Source organism: Mustela putorius, unplaced genomic scaffold (genome assembly GCF_011764305.1).
Source record: "Mustela putorius furo isolate JIRA1106 unplaced genomic scaffold, ASM1176430v1.1 tig00000759_pilon_pilon_pilon, whole genome shotgun sequence".
In the NCBI taxonomy this organism is placed as follows: Eukaryota; Metazoa; Chordata; class Mammalia; order Carnivora; family Mustelidae; genus Mustela; species Mustela putorius.
The window spans coordinates 8152612-8177119 of NW_025421467.1; the positions used below are offsets into that span (position 1 = coordinate 8152612).

Genomic DNA, 24508 nt, shown 5'->3' on the forward strand with positions numbered 1-24508 from the left:
TTCCTACTTTAAAAACATGGTTGGAAATCTCCTTCTCCTTGGAAAAAAAAAAAGGAGGGGGGTGACTGCCTCTGCCTCAGGTCACACTATGTAGATGAAGGGCCATTTCAAGCCTCTAAAAATTAAGGAAAGCTCTAATTTGAAAATTCAGTAAACCTGATAATGCCAGGTGTTAGCCATGGCTATAAAGGCAGACATGGCCAGTGTGATAGCTGGATTCACTGCTGGCGGTGCTGAGTGAGATCACTTTAAGAAAAGACTGGAAAAAAAAGATGAACCAACACAGATCAATGAATAGAAGGGCACACAGGTGTGCTCTCCATGTCACAAACTCCAGGTAGATGTTTTTATTATTCAACTTTTTTTTTAATATTTCCTTTATTTATTTGACACAAAGAGAGAGCACAAGTAGGGGGAGCTGGAGGAAGAGGAGTAGGGTCCCTCTGAGCAAGCAGCCCCATGCGGGACTTGATCTCAGGACCCTGGGACCATGACCTGAGCCAAAGGCAGACCCTTAACTGACTGAGACACCCAGGCACCCCTGATGTTTCTATTATTCAAATGGGGAATGTGTTCAACTAACTGAGTCTCAGTTTCCATTTAACATGCACAACTGATTCATAAAAGTGTGTAAAGACATGACCATTTTCAGCTAAAGATACATCTCTAGATACAGATAGCTAGGTGACAGTCAGGTAGATAAGACTCCTATTATTTTTGATGGCCACATCCCGGACATTGACAAAGAAGGAGTCAGTTGGGTGTTTACTGTGCCAGGTGTTGTTCTGAATACTTTCTGTGTATCGATTCAGTGTTCACAACACGCACATCAGGTGAGCAGTATTACAATCTCTGTCTTACAGATAAGAAAGCTGAATAGAGAGAGTTGAGTAACTTATCCAAGATTATACAGCAAATAACAGGCAGCCTCAGAATTTGAACCCAGACGGTTTGGTTCCTCTTCGTTTACCTTCCCATCACTCTATACTCCCTGCTACAAATACTGATTAACACTCAGTGTATTCTAAACCTTGTCCTAAGCACTGAGAACACAACAATGAACCAGGCAGATAGAGCCCTATGCCCTCATGGATTTCATGAAATAGTGGAAGATAAAGATGAATAAGCAATTAAAATACAGTATTCTACGTACTAGCCTAGAGGAGCTATAGTGTGCACAAGTCAGATATTTTTGGAGGGAGAGGGAATTCCAGAGATGAATCCCTTGAAGCAGAAAACAAAAACTGGAAAGATGAGTAGGAGGTCACGGCGAGAAATAAAGCTGGAGGTGAGAAGGTAAAGAGGAAGGTGAAAGAGAGACAATTCCCAGAGGGAAGAGAGTGCATGGCGCATGTGCCGAACCGCAAAGGACTGGAAGCATCCTCACTCCCCAGCCCTCTGTCCCCACAGTTCTCCCCCATCCTTCTCCCTGGCCTGGCGCCCTGCCCTCTGCGTGGGGCGGCCCCTGCGCACGGTATTTCTCAGCCCCGCATAGGGTGGGGCAGCGACCCAGGCCTGGGGCTTCCAGGCGGGTCGGGGTCCTCTTTCCAGCCTCGGAGAGGAGGCAGGAGATACCTGCGCAATGCGAAGACCCCCAGGCAGGCTAAAACTGGCCCGGATCATCTGTGGGGTCCAGCCCCGGTCCCCATCTTCAGGGGCGACCACGAGGGCTGGAAGGATTCTACCTGCCACAATCTCTCCTCCAACCTCTACTACTGATGTGGCCATGAGGTGCCTAAAAAGCCTGCGAAGCCCCGGCCACCGGCAATTTGTGGGTGGCGGTCGCCATGAGCCCGATTGTGGGCTACGTGCTGCGGCTGCAGAACACGGCCCTGTTCCAGGGCTGGTGGGGCAGGGATGTACGGGGAGCCTTCACCAAGGACCTGGGCCCTAGCGTGATGCACGGCTGGCCCTAGTGGCAGCCCAGTCTCCAGCCGCGGCCCATCCCCAGCTTCCGCCCAGTGAGGGCCTCAGAATAGAGTTTCTGCTAGGGAACCTTAAAATGGGGGCAGCAGGAGCAGCCCAGGCCGGGCAGGGTCTGAGCATGGCAGGGAGGACTTGCTTCCCGCTCCACTCCTGCCCTCTGAGAGGACTTTGTGGCCCTTCTGTCCCTCCTAGGAGAGCAGAGGAGGAGCCTTCCCTGGGGGGAACCAGTAGGCCCTCACCCCTCTCCGCTAAGCACAAGTTCTGCCCCTTCTACTTCCCATAGGGTACCCCAGACCCTGGGGGACTGTTCAGTGTGAGTCACAGGGCCTCACCTCAGGGGCAGCTGCCCGCCTCCTACTGCCCATCTACCCTCCCACTGTGGTAATGCCCTTGGCTCCACTACCACCCATATCCTATCCCCAGCGTCCACCTTCAACCAGCCCAGCCTACTTGGGGGTGACTTCTGAAACCCATGACCCCCCTTCCCAGGGCTGATCAGGGATCTAGATGCCCTATTTCATAAGAGCCTCTGTGATGGGTGGGTCAGCCCCTCCTCAGACCCAGCTGCCTCCACTCCAGGCCGGCTACTCTCTGCCACAGCCTGGGAAGCTCCCAGGGAAGGTGCTGCTTTCCAAGTCTACCCCTTCCCACCACTACTATCTTGTTGGGGAACCAATGCCAGGAGGACCAAGAAGTGTCTGTAGCCACAGCAGCCTTGGAAGTCCAGGCACCTTGGAAGTCCAGGCACCCGCAGTGCTGAGAATCCATGGTGTTACTGGTCTACCCCATAAAGGGCCGTGGCCCTCCAAGTACCGCCCTGGCCCTGAGAGTCAGTCATGCCTCTCCCACCCACAGAGGCAAGACTGGAAAGACTGGGGCCTCTCTTGGAGTAGCCCCTTCCTGATCCCACTGTCTGTGGCCTTTCCTGTCTGTTTACCCTGCTTTCCATCTGTCCATCACCATGTGTCACTTCCCCTCCCTGGCTTTAAGAAAGGCACTTCTGAAGTTGGAGGAAAGAGAGACAAGGGCAGGAGGGAAAATCAGAGCTATGGCCTGGAGCCGGATCACACAGAGACACTCATCTCTAAAACTTCGGATTGTGCCTTTAACCAAGGAGCCATTAAACGGTATTAGAAGCTTCTTGATCATATTTAAAATGTGTAAAGAATGTTCTAGCTGCTATGTGGAGCCTGGCTAGCAAGAAGACAAGAGTGCCGTAGCAAGACCAGTTAACTACCACAGCTATGTGGGTGAAAAGTAACAGATGCCCGATCTAAGGGCAGGGCAGTGAGCAAAATGAGAGTAGGACAAATTTCAGAGTTCTTTAGGGAAGAGGATGTGGGGGAGGGGAGAGTGGGGAAAGAGTGGTCAAGGTTGATGGCTAAATTTCTGGTTTGTCAAGTGGTCTTCTTCTATTAAGGCATGGCAGCCTGGGATAGGATTGGAGGAGGCAAAGAGCTAGATTGAGCTGGGGCTGGGTTCTGCAAGTATGCGGGGCAGGGGGCAAGGGGGTAAAATAGGCAAGAGAATCGTTAAAGGGATAGAGTACAAAGTGAAGTAGGGAAAAAAAGAGAGAAGTCAGAATGTAAGGAGTTCAAGGAACTGGAGTTCTTATCTGGCTGCAGAAGAAATGCAGCGAGTGAGGACGGAAAAAAATGATGGATTACATGAGGTCAGAAAACGGGATGTTGAGCTATCAGAGTTGAAGCAAAAAATAGAAAGTAATGCCAAAGGAGTAACAAGACTACGGAAACACCAGAGGACTGAATAGTAAATGGTGACTAAGGTAGAATGGAGAGAAATACCAAAGAGCGGTGAGGTGTCACCTTGAAGTCTATGGGGGTTGGATCACAGAGGGGACACCTAGGTGAACGGGGAAGAAGATACTGAAAACAAACAATGCAAACATCTGTCCTTCCCACCCCTGCTCTTGCATTCTCTCCAGTAGAAATCATTTGCCTTCCACAGTGAGAACAGGGACAGGAGGCTGGGTGAAACTGACTACTCCCAACAGTGGCACAAAGGGCGACAGCGCGTGGGCCCAAAGGACCCAACAGCTGTAGCCTGTTGTCATGAAACCTAAGGGAACCTTATCCAGGCTGTAGGCCTGCCCAGTGCTGTGGTGTCTGCAGGGCGCACACACGTGACCAGACGCAGGGCCTGATGTTTCCTCCCACACTCACATAAATCACGAAGGTCTATAGGTCTTTATCCAATCATTTATTCAAAAATTATTTACTGGGTGCCAGCTATGTGCCAGTCATGCCGTACTAAGCAGGACAGATGTCCCACCCGGCAAGGAGCTCAAGCCTTGTCGCCAAGGATTTTTAAAACAACAATTCCAGCCTGAAGGGTAAAGAATTATGCCTGTGCTTTGTTGAAAAAGACACCACACTGGCAAAGTAACTGGGGAAGTAATAAATAAAACTAACATGTGAGGGCTTTTTAAAGAAATAAACAAATTATTCTAGTTCTCACTATTCTTTTCTTCCACTAATATCTTGAAAGAAAGAATGCAAATTGAATAGCATAAATATGTAAAGTAGTTGGCATGTAGGGGAGAATTTTTAAGAGACTCAAGACTCTTTTTTTTAATGAGGTATAATTGACATATAACATATTAGTTTCAGGAATACCACCTAATGATTTCATATTTGCATACAATGTAATTGATTCGCACAGTAAGTCCAGATACAATCTGTGATGGATGAATGGATAAAGAAGATGTAATATATAGTAATATGTAAGATATCTTTTATAATGTAGTATTATAATTATTGCAATTATAATTTATAATGAATTAAGTTTACTTTTATACACACACACACACACACACACACACACACACAATGGAATACTACTCAGCCATAAAAAATCAAACTCTTGCCATTTTCAACAACATGGATGAAATTTGAGTATATTATATTAAATGAAATGAGTCAGACAAAGAAAGACAAAGGCCATATGATTTCACCTATGTGTGCAATCTAAAAAAACAAAACAAATGAACAAGCAAAAGAAAATAAAACTCAGAGACAGAACAGAATGGTGGTTGTCAAGACTCAGTTTTGAATCATAAAAACTAACTACTGAGAAAAACTATACTGCTCTAGGGGCGCCTGGGTGGCTCAATGGGTTAAGCCGCTGCCTCTGGCTCAGGTCACAATCTCGGGGTCCTGGGATAGAGTCCCGCATCGGGCTCTCTGCTCAGCAGGGAGCCTGCTTCCCTCTCTCTTTCTGCCTACTTCTCTCTTCGTCTACTTGTGATCTCTCTCTGTCAAATAAATAAATAAAATCTTTAAAAAAAAAACTATATTGCTCTATATGTAACCTAAATATGTCATGATTCTGAGTAAATAAAAAATCACTTAAATGATATAAAAATCCATAAAAAGTTAGATAAGAGACTGTGTTTAACTCCTCCCCCCAAACAACAATTTGAAGGTCCCAACTTGCAATATTCACAAAAGAAACTATGTACTCCTTTCTTTTGTATTTTCCAAAAAAAAAATACATTGCAAATTGTTTACTAGGAGAATGATTCAGATTTCTCTTCTCCATTGACAGCAGATTTTATATTAATAAATTCATAAACATACAACTCATTAAAATCTTCAGTCTCAGCAAAGCCTACAGCATATCAAGATAATTTTAATGCCAAATAGTTCACAAAAGAAAATAGTGTTTTGTTTTATTTTGTTTTAGTTACACCAGCACAGTTCTAGTCCTGGACTTAGAGCTATAAAGGAAGGATGTAATGTTTGCTCTGCCTACCTATTTACCACCTATTTCTCAAACCCAATTTGAAGATATTATTTTAGATCAAGCAAACATCTTCTTAGCAGCCTAAGACTGGTCTACAGCTCACTGAATAAAATATGCGGTATCTGTGATCTTCATGGAAATAATGGTGAGAAAGATTATATATATATATATATATATACACACATGTATATACATATATAAATAAATATATATATTTACATATATATTATACATAGATATGTATAATATATATATATATAATACCTGTATCATACATCTCTACCAGAACACAAATTTTTTTTTAACTGGTTGCAACAATTCAATGACCTCTCCATTAGCCTGGCTAAAATAGTAAATCTCGAGGTAGTTTTAAGTGAACTTGAACTTGATTGTTTCTTAGTTCTGCTTCAGAACCCCATGTTCATGTGCATGCAATTTCCACAGCAGCGGAAATGTGGATGTTGTGGGTCAGTGAGCATTCCTTTCCAGGGTGCTTCTCAGATGAAGCCCCACGATTAACACAGTGCCCTTAATGATGGGCGGGGGACGAAGCATTCCAAGATTGGCCTGGATTCTTGCCAGAAGGGAGAGAAAGGGGTCTTTGTATGTGGACATCTGAAGGGCGGGCATAAACATGTTAGTTGATACTTAACACCCAAAACCAGTGCCAAAACCGTTAGCTCCCCTCAATAGCCTACTCTGGTTTCAACTGTCCCCGACAATGGACCAGCCACCTCAATATACAAAACTTGCTCTTTAAACATCCTCCGAGGAATTCCCAAAATAGCAGCTGTTAGAAGAAAACCAACTCTAATTCATGGACATATGCAGATCTTTTAATGTTTTTCTGGAGACAGCGTTCCAAATTTTTTTGTTCCTATGTGGCCATCTATGCACGTTTAATAATTACCTTGTAGATGACGTGGTGCAATTCCTCCAGGCACTTGAAGCAGCAGCCGGGGATTCACATTCAGATGAAATCGTCAGTTTGGGCGATGAGAGGTTCAGCTAATTTATGTGGTGAATTTTTTATACGTTTTCCCCCTAGTTTTCCTTCCCTGCTGTCCTCGTCGCCTTTCTTCTTCAGCACGTTAAGAGATTCTGATGTGCCTGCAGCAACGTCCACGGGAGGTGACTGAGTCGCAGCGAAGCCAGCCCAGACTCGCCTGCCGGGAGCCCGGCCGAGTGTGCCGCCTCCACCGAGCCCGCCTGCTCCCTCCGACGCCCCTCGGGGATCTCCTATGCCATCCCCTCCGCAGGGTGGGATCTCATCGCACACCTTCAGGAAGTTTCCTGGGCTCGGTTTAGTTCTGGCAGACGGTTCTCTGTGTAATGTGGATCCCACACGGAAAGTAAGCAACTGTGCATCTCTGGAGAGCCGTTGGCCAGTCCGTGTTCTGCGGGTGCAGCAGCTCCAGAAACTTCGGCTTAGGAGTGGCCATGTGTACCCAGATAAGAGAATAAAGTGATAAGCTTGTAGTTCAAAGGGCTTTTCTTTCCATCTTTCCATACTTACTCGTGCAAAATAGTATATGTACGTTAAGAGGTCATTGGGTGATTTCATACATATATATGACAATCCTATATAAGACAGAGGGTTAGCACCTTTTCAGAAGAACTAGGGGGTGATTTTGAAATGTCAGTTTTCAGTAGGCAGCTGAAAATGGGCAAGTGTGGTCACTCCAGGACATTGGTCTGTGGATGTTTCCTTAGGAAGGAAACAGCTCTAAACAAAGAATTATTCCTAATAAGAAAACCATTTAATGAGGACAACCACAAGACAGCATTAAACGTGGAACTATTTAATTCATTTGTCAAATTATATCTCTTTAAGAAGAGATACGTAATAGGAGCTCAGGTGGCTAAGGGTCTGCCTTTGGCTCAGATCATGATCTTAGGGTCCTGGGATAGAGCCTCGCATCGGGCTCCCTGCTCAAGAGTGCGTCTGCCTCTTCCTCTCCTGTGATCTCTCTTGCTTTAACTCTCTCTCAAATAAAGAAAATTTTCTAAAAAGAATATATATATATATATATATATATATATATATAAAACAGTCTTTAAATATATAAATGATAGTATATGGCATGGCTATGAGTAATGTGTAAAACGTTATTACTCTTAACCATCATGATTTTTTAATCATCAAACACATATATTTTACAGAGTGATAATGCTTAGAAGTTTTACTTAATAAACTCCCGTTTACTTGGAGTAGGATGACGGTGACAGTGAGGGGTGAGGCACTTCTGGTACAACTAGAAATTCTAGTAAAGGCAAAAGTCGACACTGCAAACTTAACAAGCCTCTTTTTTGTGACCTAGTTACATTAGAATACATTAGTAAGGTTCCATATTGTAGGCTTTATGAGTCATTAGAAGGGTCATCACCTATTCGAGGTTGGAATGCTAAAGAAAGGAGATCACATTAGCGGAGTGCTCTTCAAGGGTCTGAAGAATGAATGTACAAGGGTCTGAAGAATGAACGTACTTCGATTTGTTAACATTACCTCACTGTAACTCTATGTTCTAATTTTACAGTAGGAAGAGACAATAAGAGGACTCAGAAGTCCTAGATTTTGTATTCCTCTTGTTGGAACATAACAGGGTAAAAGCAGCCCACCTGCTCTGATTATAGTCAAAGATATCAGCCCCATATATGCTAGCTAAATCATAGAAGACCTTACTTTCGAGATTGTAGTGCTCTCTAACATTTAAACCACTGTATTAAGAGATATTGTGCTATTTTAAAACATCGCAACTTTTAATCCCAGAGTTATTTTTGAAGCAAACGCATTACCAGGTTTCTATGTATAATTCTTAGATGCTGTTTGGACTTAACAAAAACATAAGCCTCCATAGTTGTCAGTGGGTGTTACTTATAATTATTCCAAGAAGAAATTTTAGATGCTTTGTTTCAATCACTAGTGACAAGAAGACTTAAATATATATAATGATTCATCCTGGTAAGCATTTTGTTAGAATGTTCAATTTCTATAAAAGAATAATAAACTCTCCTGTCATTTAATCTCCAGATTACATGGGTTGACCCTTATGTTTGGCTCTTTTCATTAACAAAGAACAAAATATGCAGATTACCTTGTATAATGGCCTCTATTGAAAGGAGACCCAAGTGAATACGGAAGCAGGAAAAATTCCCCCAAACAAGACTCCTAAAAGCTGAACAGCACTCCTGGTTCCACTGCAGTTCCAGAAGCTCAACGGCAGCTCCAGGAGTTTGCCATTTGTGTGCCTCTGTTTCCCTTTCCTCCTCTCTCTCTAGCTCAGGACTTTCACTTCTCTCCCTTCAAGGTATGTCTTCATTTCTCCAGAGCCACCCTGTTGGCCTCCATCTTTTTGTTTATTTGAAAGTCACTCTCCCAAGGAGCAAAGATGCCATTTCCATAATCAGTCCATATCTAGATTAGAGCACAGCTTTGGAAGGAGAGATCTTCCAGGCCACTCAGGTGCTCACATGGGTCTTAGCACCAACTGCAGGTCCAACTCTGGCTGTGGCTGGAACAACAGGCAGGAAATGTTTATACAAGGAATTATGTGTTCATAAAGGGTGGGTCTGGGGTGTGCACCCATAGCACCACGAGCACTCCGAACCTCAAGACACAACACAGAGGACCTTACCAGAGATGCAGCCTCCAACTGCCTACCATCCATGGGAGAAGAATTTGAATGGCTTGCCATGATCCATTCCTCTAGAGGGACGAAGGTACAGATCAAACGCTGACATTACTACCCTATTGTCAGGACCCCTTACAGAGTTGCTTATAGTAAACTATTCTTTCATTGTCTGTCTTTAGTTTTCATTCAAATTCATGGAAAGGAAGTAAGCTTTGTTTTTAGAAATGCTTCCTTGTATTGACTATGAGAACATTGTTGAGAGCGCTCTTGAGGGCCTTCTCATATGCAGCGATATGGGAGAAATTTACAGGACTGCAGAGCACAGCTATTTCATCTGTGTCCTATTTTGTTTCTGACCTTGACACTCATTCTACTCCCGATTTTTCTTAATCTTATTCTTTTAGTAATTTGTATTTTGCCTTTTTTGATAAATTAACTCAAATCCTTTGAGGAAATACAGTATAATGAATAATGAATAATATTTTAAAAGACATATATGACAAACAGAAAGAGCATAATATTTGATCCTATCATGCTCCAATTCTGAGATAGTTACAAAAGTTCACTGATACCTACCTGTTCCACCAAACTAAAAATTTAATTCAAAACAGCTACAAAGAAGACCTCACCAAAATGAACTATCCTAAATTCAAGTAAATGTCATAAATAATTTTCTAGATGAAAAATATCACAAGTATTCAACCTCCATGTACTTCCAAATACCAATTTACATTATCACAACTAGTACCTAATCCTATAAAATTTCTAAGTCCACACCACTGCTAATGACATTTTCATGAAAAACAATATTGTGTAGAAATAAAAGCCAAATTAAAACTGACCACACAACGGTGATATAAATAGAAATATACAAATATATAAATAGAAATATACAAATTGTGTTTTTGCCAGTAAAAGGGGAGGGAGAAAGAATCAACATGATTGGGGGACTTTTTTGTTAAAAACAGAAAGAAAGAAAGAAAAAAACTTCAAGTGTCACAAAAACCTTATTTCTGTTGTTGAGTCTATGGCATGGTAAGATAGAGTGAATACAAAATTTCTGAATCTAGTAGAAGAAGGAGATAGAGTGACAAAAGACTGTTACAGGATGTGCTTCTCCAGCATTCTTAAATAATAGTTTGTCCACTCGTGTATCATCACTCTCTTCTACTTAACCCAAAACCTCCATCAGTCTCCCCAGAGTGGGTTGTAGGTAACCAAGCACCTAATGCTTTGAATGCTGACGCCTTCAAAAATAGTCTTTAATTCAAGAGAAAGGTCTCAGTCGAATGTTCAAGTCTAATGGCAAATCTTTCTCAGTCTGAGCAGAGCAATCATTTTTACGTTATCTTTTTCAAGCATGGTCCTTTCCCTCTTACACACACATACCCCCTTGTCTTCTTCCTCCAGACGAGCTAAGAAATCTGCTATGTCCACAGATCGAGGTGATGTGTGGCCTCACAAAATTAAACAGGAATAATAATAAAAAAAAAGAAATACACAGAATTTCTTTCAAGGCAGAAGAATTTTCTAAGTGATAAAAGAGACTCATAAGTTTCATATCTCTTTCTAATGAAGATGAAAATCATGTTAAACACCAAATACACTTGTCTAATTACATCAGGAAATACCGTTCTGTATTTGCTAATGAAATGTGATGCTACTGTATTCACTGAGAGCCAAAACAAAGTGAAGATATAACATTCTAATTACAAAAAGGCAATTGGTAAAATGGTTGTATGCTTTGAACTGTAATAAAAATTAATAAAATTATGTAAATACAAACACAGTTACTGAAAACATGACACTCTAATTTTAGAAAAGCCACAGAACATAATGACTTAAGAAACTTCAAACCATTTTTAACCTCATTCTCTTCACGGAGAGAAGACTAATGAGAAAATGTTTGTCTGAAAGGCTAATATTTGTTTTGATATATTTACTTCATTGCTCTAAGTACGGAAGCCACGCCATATCCTATGGCAGTAAGGATAAAATCCTAAATAAATAAATAAATAAATAAATATGCAAGCATGAATTTTTCCATCCACAGGCATTTTGCAACCTCCAGCTAAGTCTCCACTGATGCATTCATAAATGTCTTAATGGCCTTACCACGTAGAGTCTTGTTATAATGCAGGAGCCAGAGGACACACAGAACCCCCTCATTGCATGCTTTCCAAGTTATAAGAAAAGGGACGCACCACGCATCACTATGTACACAGAGAGCACGATTTGACCTCCGTGATCAAATCCATGGTATAACCAGGTGCCTTGTAATAGGCTATTATCATAGCCGGTGCTTAGTGATTCTCCACAGTGGGCTTTGTTCTGTACTAATTTTTCATCCTGAAATCTCTTCATAGCGTTCATGTTGACTCAGGAAATGCAGTGTCTTTAAAATTAACCTTAGGAATATATGTTCTATTAAATTTTCTAATAATTTAAACATGAAACATTATTAAAATTCATATAGCCTATTCCTACATTTTAATTCTTTAGAATGAATATTTTCATTGACTATGACAGAGATCAGTGAAATGATAAGCTTTCTAACTTTCGTCACTTAACAATATCTTAGTCAAGAAGTGAATATGGCTCTAAACCAAGTAAGCAATTTAAAAACTCTTCAAATGCTGTGTCTCTGAATGGTCTGAATAAATACCATATTCTTTGCTAACAGTCTTCAATGATAAATGTGCTTATTTGCAATACACTTACTCAAGGAGTTATAAAGGGACCAGAGATAATGTAAAAGGTCCCTCCTTGCTTTAGTATGCAGGGAAAAAAAATACTACTTCAAGCCTGAAAATATATGATGGACAGTATATCTTCCATTTGGTTCTGATTACTTTTTGTAATCTACTGGGAGTTAATACTAGAGCACAGATCTTCTGTGTTTCTACAGAAGTCTCCCCTAAGGTAGGTGTGAGAATTATACCAGCTACAGAGGAAGTGAATTTACTCTGATAAAATTGCTACAGATACACCATCAACATTATGTATACACGAAAATTGGAAATATTTTTATTTTCAGTTGCTTTCAGGATATGATTATGTCAACAACGAAGGATTTACTTAATCCATAAAAATATATCATTTATTGTGCTTTTAACATGGCCCTTAAAAAAAACACTTCAAGTAACAAATACACCGTAACAAAACCGGAGTAGTATTTAAAACACCCAGATTAAACATCTAAATGATAAATATTGCATGGTACTGCACATCTGTTCTTTGTAGTGTTTTCCAGTAATGCAGCATAGTGCAGCATTGCAGCAAACCAATTCAAACAGGAGAATCGCTACAGAGCAAAAGCTCTTGTCACTGTTTGTGATTGTCTAATGGTATATGGTTCAATCATAAAGGGCAGCTGACAGGCTGGTGTAAGAAATGAATTTTCTTCTTCCTCCTGACACATCAGGGTAGGGCCCCCTGCTGTAATGCAGAAAATCTTTTATGCAAAAAGAATACACCATCCTTCAGCACATGATTGCTATTCAGAAGATTCTGATTAGGTTTTTTGGTGCATTTTTTAAAATATTGATACAAAATTACACAAAGAGCAAACGAAGTCTAGGCTTATGCCTGATCTTCCTCCACTTAGTCATTCTGTGACCTCAGGCCTATTGCCTTTTTCTCGATGCCTTCATTGCTTCATCTTGGAAATGGGAATGCTATTTATAAAGTACAGCTCCTGTCCTAGAATTTTTTCAATAAGATGAATAAAATGAATAAATATTTATTTATGAAGAATTTCAGCCTTATGTAGAAAAACACTATCCACACAGCATTGAGGAAGACGATGTTCTATTTTCAAACACTTAAAGAAGAGACAGTCCTACTAAAAGCCCTAATCAATAATAAATCAAACATGTTGCATGAAGCATAACATTTCAGATTTGAAACTTTTTGGATTTATTGCACAAAGTGTCAACATGTCACTCTCCTTGGCACAGAGAGATCAAATAGCAATCCTATCAGATAAATCTGTAATGAAAACTAACATTTATTGTCCATGGACTGCATGTTGACCACTTCGATAAATACTTTACCATTTATTTTCTCATTGAACCCTCACAACTTGAAGTATTTGCTAGCATTAAAACCATTTTATGAATAAGAAAACCAAAGCCTAGAGAATATTTTTTAATTCTGGTTAAAATATTTAAGGACAGGATACTTCTTAAGAATACTGGCAGTCAAGCCAGAATCAACCCAAGCTTATACTTTTGAATACTATGCTACGCTCTTTTGATTCATCTGATGAGACGGCCAATATTATAGGAAAGATGAGAGAATGACAGGTAGGACAGCAGACAGAGGACCTCAGTCCTCTGGACAAAACCCAGAGAAGAGTGACTCCGACTGGAGGAGACACAGGTGAGTGGAGCAGCCAGGAGGGAGGGCTCCTCCGAACAGACAGGGGGAGTCACGGGGGCTCAGCTAAATTGGTGAGAGAGTCACGGAAGAGTGAGAAAAAGGACTGGGCAGGTGGGCCTCCCCTGGGAAAGTCAAGTACGATTATACCAATAATAGAGGCAAGGCAGAGCTTGGGAGGCAGGCTGGAGACGCGTTAGTCACCTGGGAAAGGGACCTCTGAAGGGAAGAGGCACTAATGAATGTGATTTATGTGAGTTCATGTTCATAAGGCTGTATAAATGCAAGTTATTATTGCTCGAGGAGTCTTACATTCACCAGAAGGAAAGTGTTACCTAAGAGAGACATCGGAATAAGATATTCCGTGCAAATTAACGGAGGCTGCTATTCTGTGGCTAAAAACATCCTACCTCTGGCTGAGTATCCCATTATCTCATCTGAGACAGTCAGGGGATGGATTAGGGCTACTTTCAGTGGTGGGGGGGGAGATCAAAGCACACCCTGTTGGAGACTGAGGGGCTGCTGGGGTTTTTAGAAGGGCAAAGGCAAATCTTGCTTGGGAAGTAGAGTAACCAGCAGATATACCTGCTAGGACTGGACAAGAAGTCCCCAGAGAAGGGGAGCAGGAAAGGTCTGGATGGAAGAAGCATCCACAGGAGATACTCATGGCAGACTTAAAAGGGAAAAGGCCTCGCCTGATGAGTTTGAGGACATCCAAGTTGACTAAAGTGTCAAATTCTCCATACCAGTTTTGGGTTTGGTTTTTTTTTTTTTTAAAGATTTTATTTATTTGAGAGAGAGAGAGCGAGAGAGCATGAGAAATGGGGAGAGGGAGAAGCAGGCTCCCTACCGAACAGAGACCCCAACGTGGGACTTGATCCCAGGACCCTGAAATCATGACCTGAGCCAAAGGCAGATGCTGAACAGAGTGAGCCAGCCAGGTGCCCCTGTACCAGTTTTTTTTAATGGAGGTCTGTGGGTATATTCTAAGGAACTTAAGAGTTTTAAAATTCAAGAAACATCTTACACTGAAACCACTTCTGAGATTATCTAATTCTTTAAAAAAGAAATGTGTGCATCTGGGAGCTCTTTTATGAAAAAGAATAAAACACTATGAACAGAAATTATATACATTTTTTTTCATTTCTTTCTTTCCTTTTGTTATTTCTGAACCAACATGGGGCTCCAACTCACAAGCCCAGGGTCAAGAATCACATGCTCTTCCTACTGAACCAGCCAAGTGGCCCCAAAGTAATGAAGCTACCTTTTAATGAAGGTAGCTAGGGCTCAGGCATGGAAAGGGTTTTGAAGGTTTAGCAAAGCATTTGGTTAGGTTGGGACAGAAAGGACAAAACACTCAGTAGAGGTCTGTCCTGATCACTCCTTCTGTGGGGAGTCAATAAGAGAAATGGTTGAAGAGTTGGAAGCTTTGGTGCCCTCAGTGAATAACAATAGGATTTGGGGATTACCAGTGTGGAAAGAGTGCCATAAAATAAAAGCCCTTGAGAAGGTTCTGGCGTTAGTTAGAAACCAGAGATTTTTCTAATTGTCCCCATGAATCTGGAACATTCCAATTCAACTTTGCTATTTTCTTAAAAAGTGCTTTTTTGTAGTCATGTGTCTTGATGTAAATGGTCAAAAGTCCATAAAGATACCTTTAAAATAGTGATCAAATGTACTAATAACCACCAGTAGATTGTTAGCTATTTATAGGCACACCACTTTCTCATAAACAGTTGATTGATTTATTATATATTATATTGTCCATTATTTTAATTCGGAGAAAGCAAGCAGAGATTACAGGGAAACTCTGTATGAGTCTATGTATTAGTATGTATTTCAAGTCTATGAAACACTAATACAATACATTTACCCTTAAATCTGAATTGGCACATAGAGCCACATCATAACCAAACTAAACTGAATGGATTTAAATTAGAAATGGACTTAAATTAGAATTCTGACTCATTTCCAAGCAACTTCACTAACACTGGGATGATGTCCCTAGGAAGAGCCCGTTAGTGAATTCAATCACTAGTCTGTTGTTTGAGATCATTTTTTAAATATTCAGGGGGGAAATGTAGAAGATTGGGAAGACAAAGTTTATAAAATGTAAATTAAGCCTCAAAGTAAAAAGATTATACCATAAAAGAAACAAGGGACAAAGTTAGGTTTCATGGGACTGTAAGCTTATATGAGATAGAATCTTTTTTTTGGAAAAATAATTTTAAATTATGAATTAAAAATGTATACAAAAATGAATATTCTCCAATGATGTGAGTAGGGACCTGAGCATATAAGGGTCTTGAAGATTCAGCATCATTAACTTCCCAGCACCTCTGCCTCCTAGGAGGAGCTCAAAAGTTATGATGTTCCTTCATCTTCTGAGTTACTCAACACAGGACTGGAGATCTTTTCACTGGAATAAATTAAAGATGATCTTCCTCATAATTAGAGACAGCAATAAAGAGAGGTTAGTTGGTGTTAAAATTTAATGCATCAAAATCATTCCTATAAGCAGCCAAGAACCAGGAATACAGAGATCAGGTTGGAGTTAGGGATAAATCATGGGTAATTCTGTAGCTTAAAAACAATTTTTTTTAATAAGCACCACTTATTAGAAACTAATGTAACATAACCTTGTAAATTTAAACATTCACAAACTCTAAATGTGACAATTCTGCTCCTAAGTGTGTGTGTGTGTGTGTATATGATATATGACATGTCATATGTATGTGATTTGTTAGAATAAAATTGAAAGTACAAGAGAAAACTGGCAAATTTTGTTTTGACTCTCATCTTAGTAAAGGAAGTGATATGCAAAAAACACAGACAAACTACTGAATGGTTCAAAAGTATTTTCAGTTTATTAAAGTTCTGACTCAGAGCCAATTATCAAAAGTCACTTAGGAAGGCTTGGACCTAACCCTCCATCTCCCAGTTTTTTGTTACTCCGGCCAAAGAGTTCCCCCTTGACTTTCCATCAGCAGGGCTCTCACCATTATCTGGGCTACAGATTTCATCTCTCTGCCTGTGGATTCGCGGGTAGTGACTCTACACACTCTGCATCCCTAGCATCATCACCTTATTCCTGTCGCTGACCTTTCCCTAATGACCCTGCTTAATACGACAGATAAAAGGAAAGTACATCTCCTCCAAAGTTTATCATGAGGCCTAAGAAAACCAAAGAAAGGGAAAGGCAGCATAATAACAATATACATTTATAAGCTTGTAGAATATCTAATGTATTTCCCGGCATAGCAGACAGTCAATAAACGGAAGTTGATTCAGTTGTTCCTGATGTTATGGCTGTCACAGTCATGGCCTCAGTCATTTGTAAGTAACACCATTGCAGAGGAAGACTGGAAAAGAAAGAGAGCATGTGTCCTCAGTTAGCTCAAAGGATGCTATCGCAACCGTGTCAAACAGGAGGCTGCAATTTCAGCAACCAGCAAGGCATGGCAAATAGAACTCTTGGCTACTTGAAACAGAGCGCCTTGTACAGACTACTAGCCAAATGCATAGCAAATTCAAACTGCAAATGTCAACCAGACATTTAAACAAACTCAAACCCTGAAAGGATTTACCTTGAAAGATGTGGTCTCCTTCCTTGGTTGACTTGATCCTCGATCGCACTCGTCCTACTCTACAACTATCCTGAGTAGGGAGTACAGTGGGGATGGGAAGAGTGTGTGTGTGTGTGTGTGTGTGTGTGTGTCCAGTAGCCCCATAGTCAGGTTTACCAAAGCTTTGTCTCCCTATTTTCTTGCTTCAAATCTCTCTCCATGTAAAGGGTACTGTATTTAGACTCACAACATTGAGACCTTCTACTAAAGCCTTAGAGTGACTCTCAAGAATCCACAAGCCTAGAGAAATTTTCCATTCTGAAAGGTACATCTCTTTCCTCCATGATTGACAATTGACAAAAATTAAACAGGTAAAATTCTACCCCCTTAGGCTTAACAACTAATAATGTTGATCATTTAACTGGGTTATATAAGAATTACACCCACATAGGAACCATCAGATCTTTATATTACAGGAATGTAAGTAACAAAAATAAAACAACTGCAGAGGTGGCCAAAATCTTTAGTCATCCTCTCATCTGTTATAAGTGTCCGCTTTCAATGTTTGTCAACCGATAATATAAATTGAGAGGCATGTGGCACTGTGGTAGACATTTTGGTGGAAAAGATGACATATGCTCCTATTTTCGGACAAGATCTTCACCCTTTTCTACAAATGGTCATTCAATCACTAATAAATATTAAACTTTTAGTAGCAGGCACTGTTCTAAGGGCATTGGGATATACACCAGTGGAAAAAAACAGACAAAAATTCCAGTTCCCATAGCACTTCTATGCTAATGTAGAGAGACCAAAAATAAGAATAAACATAATAAATAAGTAGATTATATATTAGGTCAAGAAATAATAAATTAATAGGATAAGATAGAGGAGAGCAGGTGGTTAGCAAGTGGAGAGGTGGGTTGAAGCCAGGAGGGTTACTTTCCAGGAGGTCTACCCTGACTGACTTCAATAAGGCAGTCAGGATAGACCTCTTTGAAAGGTTAACACCTGAACAAAGATCTGAAGGAGGTGAAGGAAGAGACATCCATGAGGATGTCTGAGGGGGAGGTGTCCCAGGAAGAACAAACAGTCAGTACAAAGCCCTAAAGAGGAGTGGGCTCCATTTTGGAAACAGAGCAGGCCAGTGGTTTGGAGCAGAGGGAGTGAGCTAAGGGAAGAGCGAAAGAGGTGGGCAGAGAAGTAATGGGGGCCTGATCATTCTGAACCTTAGGGGCCATTGTAAGGATTTCACATTTTACACTGGAAGAAGAAGGAATGCTGACGAAGCTAGGGTATGGTGGGTGTTGGAGAGAAGAGTGCACGATTTGATTTTATACAGATAAAGCATCTTACTAGGAGGCAGGAGTGAAAGCAGGGAATCCATATAAAAGACCATTGCAGTGACTCAGGGAAGAGAATATAGTAGCTCAAACCAGATAATAGCAATGAAGATGATAACATACCAGACTCAGGTGCAATTCAAAGGTAGAGTAACCAGGCTAACTGCTCAGATGTGGAGTGTGAAAAAGAAGATTCAGGATGATTCCCAGGCACTTAGTCCAAGCAACTGAAGAGGTGAACTTACTGTCAAGTGGAATGAGAATGCCTAAGCATATTTGGGGGAAACCTCAAGGCATTGGTACAACACCTCCAAAGTGGAGGTGGGGAGGGAAGGATCCTCCTGAGAAAAGGAAGAAAACTTCCTCTGTCCCTTCTTCTGACCCCAGATCAGCTGCAGAACTAAGAATTCATTCTGCATTTATGTGCCTATTTTGACACAACCTTGCACGCGTGCTCTACTCTCTCTCTCCCTCTCTTTCTTCTCCATCCTTGAAAAGAGAATTTTAAAAGAAAGATATGCATGGAGGAGCATGCATCTACAGTTTTTAAAGCTATGGTTGAAGAATCACATTATTGAATGAGATCAGGACAAAGCTGAGTCTTTGTAATATTTGTATTTCAGACTTATATAAAGGAATGAGTAATATGTAAAACCTGTCTTGAAGGTCATTTGTCTCTCTTGTCTGATATTAACATAGCCACTCCAGCCTTTGTTGGTTAGCATGGTGTATCTTTCCCCACCCTTCTACTTGTAACCTATTTTTGTCCTAGCTCTTAAAACGTATTTCTTGTAGACATCATATATTTGAGTCTTACTTTTTTTATCCAGTCTGACAATCTCTTCTTTTAAATGGCGCTATTGAGACCATTTATATTTAATGTGATTAGTAATATAATTCAGTTTTTTCTACTACATCATATTTGCTTACTATTTGTCCCATCTATTCTTTGTTCCCCTTTTCCTCTTTTCTGATTTCCTTGATATTCATTGAGCATTTTTCATGTTGATTTTTCAACTAAGAAAAGCCACTACTCATCTCCTGTTTGGCTGATTACCTACAGTGATCTCCAGAGGACGCTTGCCATTTTTGGTGAAAATGGGGTCGAATCCTAAGTTAAAGGGGCAGAGGGAAGAAGAGAAAGAGGAAAAGGCAGAAGATGAGGAGAGGAAGAGAAGAAGAAACTTGAAGACTAGGAATATATTTTTTTAGAATACTAAGGACAAAACCAAATATCTGTCATATACTTCCTGTTATATATTTCTCAGAAAAACCACAAATTTCTACCTTTTTTAGTACTCTGGTCAGAGTACTTGCTTCCTTCAAGCCTACAACCTAATTGGATCATTCAATTTCTAGACTTCAAAGGACATGACATACAATATAATCATTCTGTGTCATTTAGAATGATGAAATTTAGGAAAAATTTTGATGGAAAATTGATAGTGACTTTCAAATACTGACAAGTTAGAAGAATTAGTTAACCCACCTAAACATATTAGCACCAGTTTCACGTAAGTCAAGTAACTTCAAGTTTGACTAGGTGTTAATACTATTTTTCTTATAAAATAAATATTTTTTTTCTTTAGGGAGTTACAGTGTTTCCCAAATCTTTTACATTTATTCCCAGTAAACCAGAAAGTTATCTACACCAAAATTAAAACTAGGAATGAAAGGTTGACATGAAACGATACCATCACATAATCACACTTAAGAATAACAAAACAATACTTGACACACTTATGCAGAGGGGAAAAATAGAGCTATTAAGTGTCTTTTAAATATGGCTGTCTTCCCAAGAAATGTGAGTTCTTATAACAGAACTTGAATATGTGGCATTGAATATATGCTTCTGAATTAGAAATGCAAAACTAAATATATTAAATAACTCTGGCAGTAAATAATAATGTTTCTAAGCAGAAATGCATCTTACATCTCTGTTGTACTGAAAGGATATCAATTTCATCTCACTTAGTCTATCAATCAGCTTTGAAATGCAAATTTTGAGAGATAACAGAAAGATCACATCACCTGTGAGAGATATCTGATCAATGCTATGAAATTTTCAATAAAGGTAGGACTTTTCAATCTATAAAAATTCTTAAAGACTATCTTTTTAATTAATATATGCACACACATATATTAAATTCAAGAACAGAATTGCTCAGGATAATGGAGAGCACAATCCAAGAGTATTAATAACCATTTTATTTCAAAATTCTTCTTAGAAAATTTCAGGGTCTTTTCTCAAGATACTTTCTACACAGCAAATGTGGAAGGGGGCATGAAGGATGTTCATTGATATAAAATGAAGCTAAAAGATACGTTGGCCTCAATTATCTAGATATTTTGAGCGAATGCCAGATGGTTTCCTCATTTTTCACTTCCTTTGCAGGGAACAAACAGCCTATGTCTTCTTTACAGGAAAAACTTTGCTCCCATTATATCACTGACAAATTTCAAAAGTATAAAATGACTCTGAGATGAGTCATCTCTAAGAGACCAGAGACTTGAATAGTTACTCCCTTAAAGATAGGACTTCTTAGTGGTTTCATAAAAATCCTGGCACTTTAACCCCAGGGTAGCAGTTTGTGATCTTCCCCAAGTGGAACTTTGGTGTCTGCATGAGTTTAACCCTGTGACATTTCTCTGGGCCCCTCAGCACCCTGTCTCCCCCTTGTTATCTACCATAGCCCCAAGACTTTGATCCTTCCTTCCACTCTCTTCGATATGTCCAGGCTCCTCTGGGCAGGCTGGTGCTCAGTCACTGTGGTTCTCCTCCTCAACCCAACCCCTTTACAGAGTTTCCTCACTGGTGGCAGAAAAAGCCCAAGCTACGGCTGGGTTTACTTGCCACGAACCTCACAAGCTGAAGTTTACAAAAGGTAGTCAATGCACATTTCTTGAAAGATTTATTTATCTCTTTGGGGTGGGGGTGGGACAAGAAGGAGGAACAGAGGAAGCAAGACTCTCCAGCAGAATCCACAATGAGAGCGGAGCCGGCCGAGGGGCTTGGTCTCAGGACCCTGAGATCACAACACTGAGATGGCGACCTGAGCCGAAACCAAGAGACAGACACTTAACCAACTGTGCCACCCAGGTGCTCCAAGTTAGTGTACATTTATTTAGCTTGTACTACACAAAATATTTAGTTTGACTATACTTTAATTGTAGCATTTGTTTATCCGACTAGTTCCTTAATTGCCAAGTAATCCTTTTTAGCCTCATACTTTCAGAGGTTAAAAAGAAAAACAAAATCTAAGAATAGGAAAATTTAAATAGTTTGCATTTTAAAGATTTTATGTATTTATTTGACAGAGAGAAATCACAAGTAGATGGAGAGGCAGGCAAAGAGAGAGAGGGAAGCAGGCTCCCTGCCGAGCAGAGAGCCTGATGCGGGACTCGATCCCAGGACCCTGAGATCATGACCTGAGCCGAAGGCAGCGGCTTAACCCACTGAGCCACCCAGGCGCCCCAAGAATAGGAAAATTTAAATGAAAATTACAATTCGAGGGGTGTCTGGGTGGCTCAGCCTATTAAGGTCTGCCTTCGGCTCAGGTCATGATCTCAGGGTCCTGGGATCGAGCTCTACATTAGGCTCACTGCTCAGCGGGGAGTCTGCTTCTCCCTCTTCTTCTGCCCTTTCCCCTGTTCTTGCTCTCTCTCTCTCTCTCTCTCTCAAGTAAATGAATAAAATCTTTAAAAAAAAAAAAAATGACAATTCCAGGCTGAAGCTGCCAACCTTTAAAAGATCAATAACAAATAATTCCATACATCAGTCCAATTCATTTTGTCCTCTGAGGGATGTGTTCTGTACCCCCAGGAAGCCCGTCAGGATACCGGGCTGGTAAATGCATACTGCAGGAACCTAACATTTTATATGGCTCTGGATGTCTGGTAACATCCTCCCCACCCAAAAAAAAAAAAAAAAAAATTTAAAGTTAAACTCATCTTTGCCATGCTCCTTAGGCAGTCTTAACCAAACACTGTTTAGCTGCTTTCTGAGGAGAACCCTTGGTTCCACCTGTGACCCTCCATGTGAATTGCAGAAGCATTTTGTCAGGGCCAGGCTGACAAGCGGGCTCCTCAACTTTCTTAATGAATGTGTTGATACCACCACTTGGTTCCCAAAAAGATGCCCTGTTCCCTTATTCCCCAGTGGGAATAACTGATGGACACCAATCTTGACAAAAGCACCTCGAAGCGTTTGACATCCGGTTCCAACCAAAAACCCAGGAGACGGAAAGTACATTTAAGAATGCTCATCTGTCTGCTCCTCTAAAAGTCGAACTCTTGACTTACGTCGCGTATTAAGCATCAAAAGGTTAGATATTCAGGCAACTTCCCTTCACATGACCTGACCCTTCCTCAAAGGACATTACAAGAATGATCCGTGCTGATCACATTTCTGTATGTGTGATGAAACAGTCGCTCAGAAAGTTTGCCCGTTCCATTACCCAGGTTACATATACAATAGTTAGAAGGGTTAGTTATGGGTATATTGCATTTGTCTTCTTAACAGCTGACTTGATTTGCTTCTTTTTTTTTTTTTTTTTTTTTAAGATTTCATTTATTTGAGACAGGGAGATAGTAAGAGAAAACATGAGCAAGGAGGAGAGGGAGAAGCAACCTCCCAGAGAGCAGGAAGCAGGGAGCCTCATGCAGGGCTTGATCCCAGGGATCATGACCTGAGCCTAAGGTCCAGGCTTAACTGACGGAGCCACCCAGGAGTCCCTTGATTTGCCTTTAGTAAAACTACAAATATGTCCTTCTCCTTACTCCAAGCCTGGGGCCCTCTCAGCGACATATTTGCATACGCAGGTGTCCAGCTTCTGTTCCCATCTATGGGAGAGGCTCCCTCTTCTGTTTTATCAACCCCCCAATTCTGTAATGTTCTCTCTGCATCAAACATGCTGCAACATTTTCCATATAAAATAAAACCCACATTGGACCCCACATGCCCTATGACTAATGACCACTTCTCTGCTCCTCTTTGATAGCCTAACTCCTTAAAAGAATGGTATAAGTTCACTGTATTCGATTCCTCTCTTCCTTTTCCCTCTTGGATCTTCCCAGTTTAATTTTATCCTACTACTGCCACTGAGCCATCCTTTGTCGGAGTCGCATTGCCTGTATTCCTAGGCTCTGTGTGTATTTTATCTGGACGATGGGACACGGTGGGTGAGACAATCATTGCAGGTGAAAATTTGAGGAAGTGCCAAAAACTCATTAATTGAGATAAATATTTTTTTAAGATTTTATTTCTTTATCTGAAAGACAGAGATCACACGTAGGCAGAGAGGCAGGCAGAGAGAGAGGGAGGAAGTAGGCTCCCTGCTGAGCAGAGAACCCAGTGCAGGGCTCCATCCCAGGACCCTGAGATCATGACTTGAGCAGAAGGCAGAGGCTTAACCCACTGAGCCACTCAGGTGTCCCAAGATAAATAACGTTTTAATACAATATTTTTAAATGAAAATAAGTGTAAATCAGGGAATTACAAATGAAAATCACACTGAGATACCACCTCACACCAGTCAGAATGGCTGAAACTAGTAAGTCAGGAAATGAAAAGTATTGGCGAGGATGTGGAGAAAGGGGAACCCTCCTACACTGTTGGTGGGAATGCAAGCTGGTGCAATCATTCTGGAAAACAGCATGGAGGTTCCTCAAAAAGTTGAAAATATAGCTACCCTTTGACCCAGCAATTGCACTACTGTATCTACCCAATGATACAAATGTAATGATCCAAAGGGGCACCTACACCCCAAAATGTACATCAGCAATGTCCACAATAGCCAAACTACAGAAAGAGTCCAGATGTCCATCGACAGATAAATTGATAAAGAAGATGTGGAATATACACAATGGAATATGCAGCCATCAAAAACTGAAATCT

At 40.7% G+C, this 24508-nt stretch overlaps 1 pseudogene; it reads left to right on the plus strand.

Annotated features, from left to right (window-relative positions):
• The first annotated feature begins 1344 nt into the window (after positions 1 to 1344).
• On the plus strand, positions 1345 to 2630 carry LOC123393161 (annotated as a pseudogene).
• Positions 2631 to 24508: the final 21878 nt, after the last annotated feature.